General features: G+C 39.5%; 1 long non-coding RNA gene across 1 annotated transcript in view; it reads left to right on the top strand.

Moving 5' to 3' along the window:
• LOC309661551 overlaps nt 1-16,198 on the top strand; it is a 297,158-nt gene that overhangs the window by 241,638 nt on the left and 39,322 nt on the right. The gene's annotated exons all lie outside the window — the stretch shown is intronic.

Below are 16,198 nucleotides of genomic sequence, written 5' to 3'. Positions count from 1 at the left end.
GATGCTTGATATGATTTCAGTTTTCTTAAATTTACTGAGGCTTGATTTGTGACCCAAGATGTGATCTATCCTGGAGAATGTTCCATGTGCACTTGAGAAGAAAGTGTAATCTGCTGCTTTCAGGTGGAATGTCCTATAAATATCAATTAAATCTATCTGGTCTATTGTGTCATTTAAAGCTTGTGTTTCCTTATTAATTTTTTGTCTGGATGATCTGTCCATTTGTGTAAGTCAGTTGTTAAAGTCTCCCACTATTACTGTGTTACTGTTGATTTCCTCTTGTATAGCTGTTAGTGTTTGCCTTATATATTGAGGTGCTCCTATGGTGGGTGCATATATATTTATAATTGTTATATCTTCTTCTTGGATTGATCCTTGATCATAATGCTGTATCCTTCCTTGTCTCTTGTAACATTCTTTATTTTAAAGTCTATTTTATCTGATATGAGTATTACTACTCCAGCTTTCTTTTGATTTCCATTTGCATGGAATATCTTTTTCCATCCCCTCACTTTCAGTCTGTATGTGTCCCTAGGTCTGAAGTGGGTCTCTTGTAGATAGCATATATATGGGTCTTGTTTTTGTATCCATTCAGCAAGCCTGTGTCTTTTGGTTCGAGCATTTAATCCATTCACATTTAAGGTAATTATCAATATGTAGGTTCTTATTACCAGTTTCTTAATTGTTTTGGGTTTGTTTTTGTAGGTCCTTTTCTTCTCTTGTATTTCCCACTTAGAGAAGTCCCTTTAGCATTTGTTGTAAAGCTGGTTTGGTGGTTCTGAACTCTCTTAGCTTTTGTTTGTTTGTAAAGCTTTTGATTTTTCCGTCGAATCTGACTGAGATCCTTGCCAGGTAGAGTGATCTTTTTTGTAGGTTCTCCCTTTTCACCACTTTAAATATATCATGCCACTCCCTTGTGGCTTGTAGAGTTTCTGCTGAGAAATCAGCTGTTAACCTTATGGGGATTCCCTTGTATATTATTTGTCATTTTTTCCTTGTTGCTTTTAATAATTTTTCTTTGTCTTTAATTTTTGTTTGATTACTATGTGTCTTGACGTGTTTCTCCTTGGCTTTATCCTGCCTGGGACTGTCTGTGCTTCCTGGACTTGGGTGGCTATTTCCTTTCCCATGTTAGGGAGTTTTCGACTATAATCTCTTCAAATATTTTCTCTGGTCCTTTCTGTCTTCTCCTTCTGGGACTCCTATAATGAGAATGTTGGTGTGTTTAATGTTGTCCCAGAGGTCTTTTAGGCTGTCTTCATTTCTTTTCATTCTTCTTGTCTTTATTCTGTTCCATGGCACTGATTTCCAACACCCTGTCTTCTAGGTCACTTATCTGTTCTTCTGCCTCAGTTATTCTGCTATTGATTCCTTCTTGTGTAGTCTTCATTTCAGTCCTTGTATTGTTCATCTCTGTTTGTTTGTTCTTTAATTCTTGTAGGTCTTTGTTAAACATTTCTTGCATCTTCTCGATCTTTGCCTCCATTCTTTTTCCAAGGTCTTGGATCATCTTTAGTATCATTATTCTGAATTCTTTTTCTGGAAGGTTGCCTATCTCCACTTCATTGAGTTGTTTTTCTGGGGTTTTATGTTGTTCCTGCATCTGGTACATAGTCCTCTGCCTTTTCATTTTTTCTGTCTTTCTGTGAATGTGGTTTTTCTTCCACAGGCTGTACGATTGTAGTTCTTTCTTCTGCCATCAGCCCTCTGGGATGCATGTATCTTTTTGAATTATGGTCTTCTCCAGGTGTATGCCCAGGAGTGGGATTGCTGGGTCATATGTTAGTTCTATTTTTAGTTTTTTATGGAACCTCCATACTCTTCTCCATAGTGGCTGTATCAGTTTACATTCCCACCAACAGTGTAAGGGTGTTCCCTTTTCTCCACACCCTCTCCAGCATTTATTGTTTGTAGATTTTTTTGATCATGGCCTTTCTGACCAGTGTGAGGTGATACCTCATTGTAGTTTCGATTTTCATTTCTCTAATAATTAGTGATGTTGGGATCTTTTCACGTGTTTGTTGGCCATTTGTATTTCTTCTTTGGAGTAATGTCTATTTAGGTCTTCTGCCCATTTTTTATTGGGTTGTTTTTGTTTTGATATTGAGCTGCATGAGCTGTTTGTATATTTTGGAGATTAATCCGTTGTCAGCTTCTTCATTTGCAAATATTTTCTCTCATTCTGAGGGTTGTCTTTTCATCTTGTTTTTGGTTTCCTTTGCTGTGCAAAAGCTTTTAAGTTTAATTAGGTCTCATTTGTTTATTTTTTTTTTAATCTTCATTACTCTAGGAGGTGGGTCAAAAAGATCTTGCTGCAATTTATGTCAAAGAGTGTTCTGCCTGTGTTTTCCTCTAAGAGTTTTATAGTGTCCAGTCTTACATTTAGGGCTTTAATCCATTTTGAGTTTATTTTTGTGTGTGGTGTTAGGGAGTGCTCTAATTTCATTATTTTGCCTGTAGCTGTCCAGTTTTCACACAGGCATGTTTTTAACATGGTATGCTTAAGAAGAAAAGCCATGTTACTCAGCTCTCTCAAAGCTCTTGAAAATTGGCCAGATTCCAGTCTTTTGGGAAACAACCACCACAACTATAACAGCATGAACAACTTTTCAGTGTCCCCTATAGCTTCAGGTAGGTGGTATTTTCCATTCTCCATAGATGGAGTAACTGAGGGGCACCGAGAGATTCAGCAGTTGTCTGAAATCTCCCAACAAGCTGAAAATGGAGCCCCAGATGACAGCCAAGTTTCCTGCCCTGAAAGTGAAGAGAGCGACCTAAAAAATAGGATTAGATTTGAAAGAGCATATATGCTTTCCAGGGGCTTCTCTGAACTGTGTCTCCTATCTGAACGTCTTTGAGTTTACCCATCATAAGTAATATCATGACCTCTTCCTCAAGTTATTCAAAAATGCATTTGTTCTCCATAATAGAGAGAGAATCTCCAGCCAAATTATATTCTAATGTATCATAGCCTTGAACCCAGGGACCATTATTGCATTGCTGACTAGGTGGCTTCTGAATACATTATTATTCTGCCAAGGTTTGTGTCAGCTTTGTAAAGAGGCAGATTACCCAGCTTGTCTCCAATATTGTTATGTTTATGAACTTTTTGGGGGGACGGGAAAAAATAAAAAGGGGAACAAGAATGAGTACTTGGGTATAATCTGCTCTTGTGACTGGATAAGTGTTAGCAGTCCTATGAGCCTTCATTCCTGCATGAATAGATATAGTTGTGCTGAAAATGGGTGTGTCTCTGACACAGGGGTCCCTAACCCCCAGACCATGGACCAGTACCTGTCCACAACCTGTTAGGAACCAGGCCGCACAGCAGGAGGTGAGTGGCGGGCGAGCAAGCGAAGCTTCATCTGCCGCTCCCTATCACTTGCATTGCCACCTGAACTATCCCACTTCCCTCCCCCTGTCTGTGGAAAAATTGTCTTCCACAAAACCGGTCCCTGCTGCCAAAATGTTGGGGACCGCCGCTCTGACAGAACTGTATGTTTCCAGTTGGGGGAGGTGTTGTAAGTTGCAGAAGGGCCAAAGAAACTCAAGGGGGTAAGTATTTTAAATACTGGAGGTAAAAGACCTATACTCTGAAAACTATAAGACATTCATGAAGGAAATTTAAGATACAAAGAAATGGAAAGACAGCCTGTGCTCTTGGATCGGAAGAATTAATATTGTTAAAATGACCATACTATACCCAAAGCAATCTACAGATTTAATGCAAGCCCTATCAAAATACCCATGACATTTTTCACAGAACTAGAACAAATAGTCCTGAAATTTATATGGAACAACAAAAGACCCCAAATTACCAAAGCAGTCCTGAGGAAAAAAAGAACAAAACGGGTGGTATCACCCTCCCTGACTTCAGACTATACTACAAAGCTACAGTAATTAAAGGAGCATGGTGTTGGCACAAAAACAGACACATAGATCAATGGAACTGAACAGAGAGCCCAGAAATAAACCCGCCCACCTGTGGTCAATTAATCTATGACAAAGGAGACAAGAATATACAGTGGAGAAAAAATAGCCTCTTCAATAAGTGGTGCTGGGAAAACTGGACAGCTACACTTAAAAGAATGAGATGAGAACACTTTCTCACACCATATACAAAAATAAACTCAAAATGGATTAAAGACTTAAATGTAAGACACCAAACCGTAAAATTCCTAGAAGAAAACATAGGCAGAGCACTCTTTGACATAAATCATAGCAATATTTTTTTGGATCTATCTCCTAAGTCAAAAGAAATAAAAACAAAAATAAACAAATGGGACCTAATTAAACTTAGAAGCTTTTGCACAGCAAAGGAAACCATCGACAAAATGAAAAGACAACCTATGGAATGGGAGAAAATATTTGCAAATTATATGACCGATAAGTTGTTAATATCCAAAATATATAAATAGCTCATACAACTCAACATAAAAAAAAAACAAAACCCAAACAACCTGATTAAAAATTGGGCAGAAGACCTAAATAGACATTTTTCCAAAGAAGACATATGGATGGCCAACAGACGCATGAAAAGATGATCAACATGGCTAATTATCAGGGAAATGCAAATCAAAATCACAGTGATATATCACCTCACGCCTGTCAGAATGACTGTTGTCAAAAAGACCACAAATGACAAATGTTGGCAACACTGTGGAAAAGGGGAACCCTGTACACTGTTGGTGGGAATGTAAATCGGGGTAGGCACTGTGGAAAACAGTATGGAGTTTCCTCAAAAGACTAAAAATAGAACTACCATGTGACCCAGCAATTCTACTCCTAGGTATATCTCTGGAAAAAATGAAAATACTAATTCGAAAAGGAACATGCACCCCAATGTTCACAGCAGTGTTATTTATAATTGCCAATATATAGAAGCAACCTAAGTGTCCATCAATAGATGAATGGATAAGGAACATGTGGTATAGATATATAATGGAATATTAGCCACAAAAAAGAATGGAATTCTGCCATTTGCAGCAGTGTGGATGGACCTAGAGAATATAATGCTTAGTGAAATAAGTCAAACAGAGAAAGACAAATACCATATGATATCACTTATATGTGGAATCTATAAAACCCCACAGGAATGTAGATGGACATATGTAACAAAACAGAAACAGACTCACAGATATAGAAAACAAACTAGTGGTTACCAGTGGGGAGATGGAAGGGGGAGGGGCAAAGTCGGGTTATGGGATTAAGAGATACAAATTACTATGTATAAAACTGATAAGCAGCAAGGATATATTGTATAGCACAGGAAATTATAGCCATTATTTTGTAATAATTTATAATGGAGCATAATCTGTTAAAATACTGAACACTATGCTGTACATCTGAAACTAATATAATATTGTGAGTCAACTATAAATCAACTTAAATAAAAAAATACATAAATAAACACATAAATAAATAAATAATTCTGAATTTCCAAGTTTCCCCTGGCCTGAAGGAGTTGTCAGTTATCTACCCAGTGACTTGGACATGGAGAGGAGTCCACAATGCTTGATACTCCAGACCCTTTTTTATATGGAGAAAAAACCACTAAAAATTATTCTTCCATTTTAATTTGAAAGTCTGGATTCAAGATTCCTACAAGAGGCAATCAAAGGAAAGCATAAAATGACTTACTGGTGAGAAATATCTTCTTCCACTAGAACTGGCTGGAGCCAGTCAGTAAGTGAAGCCAACAAATGAAGTAGTGAATGCTGCATTGCAGTTACCCATGCTATGCTAAATCACCTATCACCATAGCATCTGGATCCTTCGCCAGTGAATCTGCATTAGCCAGACCCCAGACACTGCATTACTAATGTAATGCATTAAATGGTCCCCTAGTGGCTGCACAGAGGGAGTGTTCCTTCCCAAATACCCTCTTAGTGCCAAGGAGGACTAAGAAAGGGGTGGGGATGGCAGATGGAATCCAATTTACTATTGGACAGAAACCTCACATAATCCCTTGCCAGCTTGGCAATGTCATCATTTGGGATCCATGAGTCCTCAGGCATAGGTCCTAGAGCAGTTTTCATCCATGGGGAGGAAACTTGGCAGGCCTAGGGAAAATGTTTTTCTTTGTCTGGAGGCCGGAGTGGCTGGATTGGGTATTTCAATGCCTGAGTTTGCTAGATTATCCCTCAGTCCTGCCTAGTAGTACATTTTGACTGTGTAGACTCTGCCTGTATGAAACTAAGAGGAAAAGCTGCTTCCCCACCAATGCTGTTCTTGCCAACTTCTCTCTTCACATGTGAATTTGCCTATTGGGGCCTTGTGTGTTCATGGCAAGGTGAATGTCACTTTGATAGGGAGAATGTGATGTCCTTGTCCAATAACTTTGGAAACATCCCTGTGCCACCTTCCCTGTGGAAAGCAATAGTTTATTACCGACCAATTAGGAAGGATGAGCATTGTATCTTCACGAAGGATGATAGACGGTTAGAAGAAGTAACTGGAAGGAGAACAAGAAAAGGCATAAACTCTTTCTTTTCTTTTTGTTTCTTCTTTGCCAAGTTGAAGGTTCATGTTGCAAAGGCAGGGCAGTGGGAAGATCACCTGCCTGGGTGATCGGAGACATTCATTTGAATCTCTTCCTGACATGAGCTTGCCGGGTGACTCTGAACTAGCTCCCTAACCATTCTGGGTTTCCTCCTAGGGAACATTGGAGGGTGACCTCATGTGTCTAGAAAGTTCCTCCAAGGTCAGTTATTTGATCGTCTGAGCCTTTTCTGTCTCATGGCTCTCACACCTGGAAGGACATGTTCATTTGATCACTTCAGTTATTCATTTGTTCAAACGACAACAGGTGTTAAGTCCTTTCCCTTCAGTTGCAGCTTCTTGAAAGTGGTCCACAGTCATTGCCTTAATCTTCTTTTTTTAAAAAAAATTTTTATTGGAGTATAGTTGCTTTACCATGTTGTGTTAGTTTCTACTGTACAGCAAAGTGAATCAGTTATATGTATACATATATCCCCTCTTTTTTGGATTTCCTTCCCATTTAGGTCACCACAGAGCACTGAGTAGAGTTCCCTGTGCTATACAGTAGGTTCTCATTTGTTACCTATTTTACATATAGTATCAATAGTGTATATATGTCAATCCCCATCTCCCAATTCATCCCACCCCACCTTCCCCCTTGGTATCCATATGTTTGTTCTCTATGTCTCTGTCTCTATTTCTGCTTTGTAAATAAGATCGTCTATACCATTTTTTTCAGATTCCACATATATGTGTTAATAATATATGATATTTGTTTTTCTCTTTCTGACTTTCTTCACTCTGTATGACAGTCTCTAGGATCCATATATACAATGGAATTTTACTCAGCCATAAAAAGGAATGAAATTGGGTCATTTGTAGAGATGTGGATGGACCTAGAGACTGCTTTAATCTTCTTAAGGCTTTTGGAGGCGTTAGCTTTTCGCAGTGGCTACCCTGCCTCCGCGAAGCTCCTGGATCTGCTCTCCACCAGCCAATGTCTTTTTCTCATCGTTTCTCAACTTCCTCTGACCCTGGCACATTTGACATGGTTGACCACATCTTCCTTCAAGAAACTGCTTCCTTGCTTGGGCTCCTCTGTGACGCCCATGATATCACTCCTTTCCTTCTTCTCTCATTGCTTTGCCTCAGACTCCTTCAGTACTTCTCCTCTGTAATCCTGTTCTTGGAGCTTTCCTCTTGTTTCTTGTCATGATTTCCTCAGCAGTCTCATCCCCTTCACTGTCTTCAGTTCCTACCTTAATGCAGCTGACTCTCACATCTATGACTCTGGTCCAGAATCTTCTCCTGGGCTCTAGAATCATCCAGTCAGCCATGGCCTAGATATTCCATTTGGATATTTCACCAAACACCCCCAGTCAGCAGGTCTGAACCACGTTTATTTTCTTGCTTCTGAAACCAGCTGCTGTGGATGACATCTGATTCCTCTAAAAAGTGCCAGCTTCTTTTAATGCCCAGATCAGAATGCTCGGTCTTTAATTGTTTTGGCTCCATTACTCTAGCACATCTAAAAAGTTACTAAATCCTGCAGGTTCCACCAGCCAATTAACACTCATATGTCCCCTTCTCTCCATTTATAATTCCCCCTCAGTTCCTTTTCATTTAGTCAGCCAGAAAATATTAACTGATTCCTAGGTGAAAGGGACTGCATTACATGCTGTGAGAGAGAGAAAATGTAGAAGATATGATATTTCCCCTTTAAGAGTAACAATCTAGGAGAGGTTTCATAAATTAACTCTAAAGAAAGGTAGATATGACCTAGCACTGGGCATATTTGATGAATATTGGCTGTATCAACAAGTAAATAATTTTTGGTAGAACTTCTTGAAAAAGAGAGGTAGAAAGGGCTAGGTGGCAGAAGAGAAAAAAATACAGTAGACGGGAGTTTGTAATAGCTACAAAATACATTTTTGTTAAATTTAATTTGTCCCAAATTCCATCTATTTTTATATTCCCGAATATAGTCTAAATATAAAAAATTTTGGTCTGAACTACATTTGTAGTTCTCATTTCTTCCATCATTCTGCATGCTTCAGGCAAGTCAGGTATTTATCTGATGTCCTGCTTTCAGCATTTGTAGTCTCCGACAGCTCTCCACGTAGTTGAAGTCTTATTTTCAGGAGTTTTGCATGTCTGTTATAGGAGTATCATACCTTTCCCTGGCCAGGGGAACTGCTGGATACTCTCAGATCAACATCAGTTTATTTCATTCCCATTTATTCTCAGCTAAGTACTCTATATGATCAACAAAATGTTTACACACCTGTTATGTGCTCTGGTGGTATAGGTTGGGTATAGACTGTTGAATGGGACCTGCTCCCACCCTCAAGATTCTCATATTCTAGTAAAAGAGTTAGACAAGTAAATGAATAATTTTAATTCAGTATGGTACCATGCTACAATAACTCTGATAGTGAACATTTATTGAGAAGTAAATATGTCTAATGTACTGTTCTAGATTTCTTACATATAGTAACTCACTTAATCCTCACTGTACTATAGGAGGTCATTATTGTGATTTTCCCATTTTACAGAAGAGGAAGCTGACGTATAATTGTGGAAGGGTCAAGAGTTAAAAGCAGGCAGTCTAACTCCTGAGCCCACACTCAACCACTACTGTAGACAGCCTTCTTGTGTTCTGGTAGCACATAACAAAGCAGGATTGGTAATTTCAATAAAGAAGACTAGTTTCATGGTGTTTTAACTGTCTTGAGAAAAATGAGTAGGGTTTTAACAGAGAAAGAAAGAAAGGTTGGCACTACTTGCCAATGAGAGTCTTGAAGGGGCTGCTGTTTAGAAGATCCAGTAAGTAGCTCAGATATTTTTGTGGAAGATGAGTCTGGCAAGGGCTAAGGATGGAACACTCACATTTAAAGAATGGAGGAAGAGGAGAAATAATGGAGAACCGGTTATCACAGGTTATCAAATAAATAACCTTCAGTAGATTGTAGCTTTGACATTGAGATGCAAAGGGCACCCAGTGGATTCTTGGGCCTCTTGGGGTACCTGCTTGCTCTGTTGCCACCGAATTGTATTGGGCAAGTTACTGGTTATATCTGGAATTGCTCCTTTTCTGTCAATAATGAAATGATTAAATAAGTCTCTTCAAATTAACATTTTAAGATGCTTGGATCTCCTTTTTACTCACAGAAATAATCAGCGTTAGACAGCTGATGGCCACTCTTTAATCTTTTGTCCTCCATGACATGGGGAAGTGATTTCTTACTCCACTTCAGCCTGATGATCCAAACAACTCACATCCTGTCAACCAAGAAAACATTTGAAGTCTTGTGCTCTAAATTTTCTTCATTTCAACAGAGGCCAATTTTTTATCACACCCTATCAAGGGTACATACTATCAACATGAATTATGACTGTTGTTGTTAACTTTGGTTAGCTGACTGATGTAGTGTTTGTCAGTTTTCTCTACTGGAAAGTTACTCCTTTTACCCCCTTTCCATACTGTACATTTTGGAAAGAAGTCACTATGTGTAGCCTACATAAGGAGTGAGAGTATGCCCCGCTTCCTTGAGGGTGGATTATCTATGTAATTTGTTTGGAATTCTGCAGTGGAGATTTGTCTCTCTCCCATTTATTAATTTATTTAGTCGTTATTTATGTCACCATGAACTCATGGATGTTTGCTTACTACTTCGTGCTATAATTCAATACTACTTTATTTGTTGTGTTCAATTTGTTCCAGTTTTGGCCATTGGGAGCTCTTTTGGTTGCTCCTAGTCTCCTTTTTTTTTGCCAGAAAAATTTGTAACAATTTAAATTTTGACTGGCCATATCTTAATATACTCCTAACAACATTAACATTTTAAAAACATATCTTCACCACTTTAATAAGAAAAAGTTACCTGTCTTTCTTATCTATTGCTATGAAACAAAACCCCCCAAAACTTAGTTGGCTTAAAACAACATGGGTTATTCTTTCTCATAATCCTGTAGGCTGGTTGGATTTAGCTGGGTAGTTCACCTGCTCATGTGGTATCACCTGGGGTCACTCACAGAGGTACTGTGCTCCTTCGACATATTCCCATGTGTGTGTGTGTGAGAGCACTTTCTAACTTTCTGGCTCTACAAGATGTTCCAAGATCTTGTATGTTTCCTGTCCCAGTCCTAGAATCAGCCACCTCTCTCTAAGAAGCACTACTCTCTTTCATTGGAGAATGGTATTATCAATAGAAACCAAGATCTGGGCATTAGGTATGCTTGTTGCTACAGGAGTATCATTTCTTCTGGACCCTTTCAACTGACATAGAAATTAATCTGATTTAAAACACTGTAGTGGGTTGCATAGTGTCCCCTCAAAATTCATGTCCACCCACCAGAAACCTCGGAATATGATTTTACTTGGAAATAGGGTCTTTGCAGATGTAATTAAGATAAGGATGGGGATGATTGAATTAGATGCAATGAGAGTGTCTTTATAAGAGACAGAAAGGGACCCACAGGAGCACAGGGAAGAAGACCATATGAGGAGATAAGGGATATTGCTACCATAAGCCAAGGATTCCCAGAAGCAAGGAAGGATTCTCCACTAGAGACTTTGGAGTGAACACAGCCCTACAAATACCTTGATTTTGGACTTCTGGACTCCAGAACTGTGAGAGAATAAATTTCTGTTGTTTTAATTCACTGACTTTGTGGTACTTTATTATGATAGCCCTAGGAAACTAACACAGGCAGGGTGAAGATAATATCTCTGTCCTTCTCCAAGCCTGCATGCAGCAGAGAACTCTGTGTTGGGCAGCAGAAGAGAAGGAGGCAGAGGCGATGTGTTGGAAGTAAGGATGCAGTGTGCTTATAGACTAAGAAAGGCTGGTTGGTACCGTCCTTCTTCCCTGAGAGTGCGGGGTCTAGGCTTCCCAAGGCCAGGCAAAGTGAGTAGTGAGAAATCACGTTGTGATGGTCTCTCTATGTACCTTCATACAGACACTCTACTAGATTCTGATTCTGGGTGGTGAGGGAGGTGGGAGAGTAACATTCACTGAGTGTCGACCACATGTTAGGCACTGTACCCGCATGATCTCATTTCATCCTAACAAGAACCCTGTTCGCGCCTGTAAAGCAGGCACTATTATTACCCTATTTTACAGACGAGAAAATGAAGAGTCAGAGAGGTTAAGCAACTTACCCAGAATTATACGTAGTTATATTGTGAAGCTGGAATCAAAACTCAAGTAGAGTCACCTTTAATTCCTATGATGCTCTTCCACTACACTACCCTGAGTTTCAACACTTTTTTTTTTGGTTTTAGCTTGACAATCACTTGATTGGAATTACTTTTCAAGTTTTTCCTTTAGGGATGCTACTCTCCATTTATCAGTGGATAGAATTTAAAATATTTTATTTTACAAATAATACATATTCATTACTGAGAAAAATAAGTAAGTCACAAAGGTTCTAAGCAAACACTTTTAAACATACCACCCAGAGAGGATAAAAGTTCATAAATACGAAATGTGATTTTTATGTGATTAAACTATACATTTTGATTTGTATTCTGCTCTTTAAAATTTCTTTTCACTCAAAAAGCTCACGAATGTTTGATGTGCCTTTTCCCTTCCCTTTCTTTTTCATTACCTTTTGCCACCACTTTGGCTTGGATCTTTATTGACTTTTAAAGGACAGCCTCAAAATGCCTTCACTGGTCTTCCCATTGCTTTTCCCTGCTTGATTCATCATTCCATGTGACTTCTCTGATCAGACAAACAAACAAAGCAACACACACACACACACACACACACAATCCCAAATCTGAGAAACACTATTCATGATCTGGCCCCATATGCTTTTTCAGCCCCATTTCTCATTTCCTTGTGTGCATGTACCTTGGCCATATTGGATTATTTTCTGTGTATTGGATGTGCCATGTCCCCCCCCCCCTTTGTTTATGTTGTTTATTTTGTGAAGGGTATGTCCTTTCCTCCATCTCCACCCATAAAAACTCTTTAAGGTTCAGCTCAAAAGCTACCTTGTCAATCATCTCTCTCCTTGCTTTACTCTTACGTTCTTTATCCAGAGGCAATATTATATGTCCTAGATTAAAAGTTCCTTAAGGTCTGTACTCTGCCTTCATCATCTTTGTATCTCCTAAGCATTACTTTTGAGTCTTGTTCAAAGTTTGCTTGAGTACATGAGGTAGATAGATAGATGATATAGATAGATGATACAGATGGACAGATAGCTAAAGGGAGCATTGATGATGCAAACAAAATTTACTTAATGCTGAAACTTCACAAAAAACAATAATACCATAACCCTGGGCCTCATTGCATTTTAAAGTGTAAGGTAATTAAGCAAGCCAAAGAGAATGCTAATACCACTCTGTTAAATTTTCTTGCAATTATTTCTGTCTTTAGATTTAAAGAATCTGACTTGATTCTTAAGCTGGCATTAAGATGACTTGGATATTATGACATAATAATACCCAGAGAAAGCAGGAAAACAGAAATATTCATGTTGATTTAAATGGAATTTAGATTTATAATGACTAAAAATGTTGCAATAGAAGATACTAAATGCATATTATGTCACTTTAATTTGGCTTTTGAGAAAGATTGGGAGGTGACTGAGGAATTAAGAAACAGAATATAACCACAATAGACGCATGTCGTTTCAGGGAAAGCTTGTACCCAGCATGGAGCTGCACTGGATCTCAATTCAGAGAAGCTTAGGGCTCCTGTAGTGTTCCCTTTTCAAAGCCCTGTGCAAACATGAATGAAGTTAATCTAATTAACTTATTAGCTTTTTAAGCTAGTGGTACCAATTAGTCACCGCATCAGACTCTGGCTCAGTCTCATCACACAGCGCTTAGCTATAAAGGGGCTTTCATCAGAACCCCCAGGAGTGCTCGCATGGCATTTGCGTGTGTTTTCCAGAGAACGGCAAAAAGAACCATGTGCGAGGCAATTACGGGAACCCTCTCTGGGAAAACTTTAATCACAGGGACCATTCTCTTCACCTCTTCCTAAAAAGGGAATCACGTGTTAGGTTTCATTCGTGGAAGTATGAACCCTTTCCTCAACTTGAGTCTGAAGAGTGATTATAAATCTTAGACCTGAATTCTTGGATGCCCACAGCGGAGAAAGCCCCACCAGCAACAGGGAATCATGGAAGGTCTGGCAGTTTGGGTGGTATTTTTCTAAAGAGGGAGAAAAGGGGATTCAAGCAGAGTGCAATGAGAATAGTGATCCCAAAATACAGCCCTGAAGGAAGACTTCCAGAGAGACAATGGGGAGGGAATAAATAAAAAGAAAGTTATAAATTCATCTATTTGCTCTTCCCTGACCCTTGCTTTTACTCCTCTTCACTGCAACTACCCTGGGAAAGGCACAATACTTTCCCCTGTCACAATATTGAGAAAAATTGAAACGGGGAAGAAAGACCACCAGATGCTTTATTGTCTTAGACGTTTCCACATAATTAGCTGGGGATAAAGGGCCTCTGCATGGTTTCATTGCATTGAATGAACTTGGATATTGCTACACAGTAGTGTGTTTTATGATTCATGCTCTGTTATCCTGTGGCTTTTTGAAAACTGCCAGCTACTTTATCACTGCCGGCCAAGCCTGGGCCCACCACTTAAAATGCAGCAATGCAAAGTTAACTGTGCATGACAGATGTCCATGAAATTGTTTAACACACACATACACGCTCACACAGAGCACAAAGCTGGCTCTGGCCCTCCTACGAGTCCTGCTGTCTCAATGTCCTTATTAAACATAAATAAAAGTATAGGGCCAGGGAAGAAAGGAAAATTCATGAAACGACAGAGTAGAGAGCACATTTTGGACTCTGGTAACATCGGCTGCATTTTGAATTTCAAAAGGCCCTTGAAAAAGTTAAAAATAATGAAGTCATTAGAAGAGTAAAGGACTGCGGTACTTGGAGTTAGGTTAGGATACTGGGTATTTGAGGTCATCTTCTTTTCTCTCTGAACTGGTATCACCCAAGTACTATTCTTGTCTCCTCTCTTTAGTCTCCAATCCTGTGTGCCCTGGGGAGCAGTTTCTTAGTTCGGCCCCTCATCTCTTTTACATCTTGATGTCCTCTGTCCTAACTCTCCCATCCTTTAAGTCCCATGTATCTTGTATTTCAACTTCCCTGCACATCCCTCTATTCAATATACCAGGTCCTTTCACTTTTCTTGGGCAGTTACTTGTTCTCCACTCTACTTCTGTAGAACAATTTTTATATCATGATATATATTGAATTGTGACATTTGATGTAAGTGCCTCTCTCTCTTACCAGATTTGAAGCTCTCTGAGTGCAGGCACTGTGACTTACTCATGTATGTATATCAGAGCTCATTGTAGCAGCTGACATACAATAGATACTGAACCAACATCTAGTGCACAGCGAGGGTGAGTGGGAGCCGAGTACAGACATTACCAGAGGAGGTGGGTGAAATGCAGACTTTCAGGAGTTTCCTTCAGTGAGGCTTCCTTCACCTTGACTTGTATATGTTACTTTTTGGCAGTCACATGTTTCTCAGAAAACCCTGATGAATTAAGTTTCTAAGTAGAAATCACTCAGAGAGAGTAGGGGGTCCAAAGGTACAGGAAAATAGGACTGAGGTGGGTCGGGGTAGAGAAAGTCCCAACTCCAAACAATCCTGTTCCAGGGCAGACTGTGAAAGGGCACCCCATTTTGGAGAGAGACGTGCAGTGCCCATACGTTTTACCCTTTCCTTCTGAATCTTTCTTTCTGAATCACACTTAGCCCACCTTGGGGTTTGTCTTAGTCAGCTCGAGCTGTCTGAACAAAATACCACAGCAGAAGTTTATTTCTCACAGTTCTGGAGGTTGTTAGTTCAAGATCAAGGCATCAACAAGGTAGGTTTTGTTATGAGACCTCTTGGCTTGTAGGTGGCCGCCATCTTACTGTGTGCTCACATTATCTCTTTTTTGTGTGTGTGGAGAGACAGAGCTCATTCTCTGGTGTCTCTTCTTATAAGAACACTAATCCTATTGGATGAGGGCCCCACCCTTATGACCTCATTTAACCTTAATTCCTTCCTTAGAGGTCCCGTTTCCAAATACAGCCACACTGAGGATTAGGACTTCAAAATATAAATGTGGCAGGGGGACACAAACATTCAGTCCGTAACACGGTATCTGTAGTAAAGTTGTTGTTAAAGTTTTTGGCTAATTAAATAAAGCTCCACATAGAATATCATGTATCAGCCAGGGATCAGCGGGGCATGAAGACTTCCTTCAGTATTTCTAAAGTTATACCTGATAGGCTACATGTAGTCCGGCCTGACTCTACCTTGGCATTTCCCACCTTGTACCTTCTTTTCTTCCCCATTCCCAGGGCAGGATTCCCCTGCCACTCACAATTCCCTGCAGAGAAGCAAAAGCTGGCTCACTTCCAGAGAACACCTGTGGCTCAGATCTTCATGTTTTCCACCTCTGTTCCTTACACTTCATTCTCTTGATCAAAATTTACCCATCCTTTGTTTCCTTCAGTTGGGAGCATCTGTTCCTCACTCATGTGATTATTGGTGGAAGTGGATGCTAAAACTTCATGTTTTAATGTACCCTAGAAGTTACAAATTTGCATTTTGTTATATCCTTTTGGAGATAGTAGATTATAACTCTCTCTAGAGGAGGAACTCTAATCATGGAAATCTTAAGCACCAGAACAGGCCTGTGTATGAGTTCATCAGAGATGGGAGACAGAG

Source organism: Balaenoptera physalus, assembly GCF_965194825.1.
Source record: "Balaenoptera physalus genome assembly, chromosome: 5".
NCBI lineage: Eukaryota > Metazoa > Chordata > Mammalia > Artiodactyla > Balaenopteridae > Balaenoptera > Balaenoptera physalus.
Note: the sequence above shows the minus strand (reverse complement) of the source record. Positions and strands in the feature narration are given on the sequence as shown.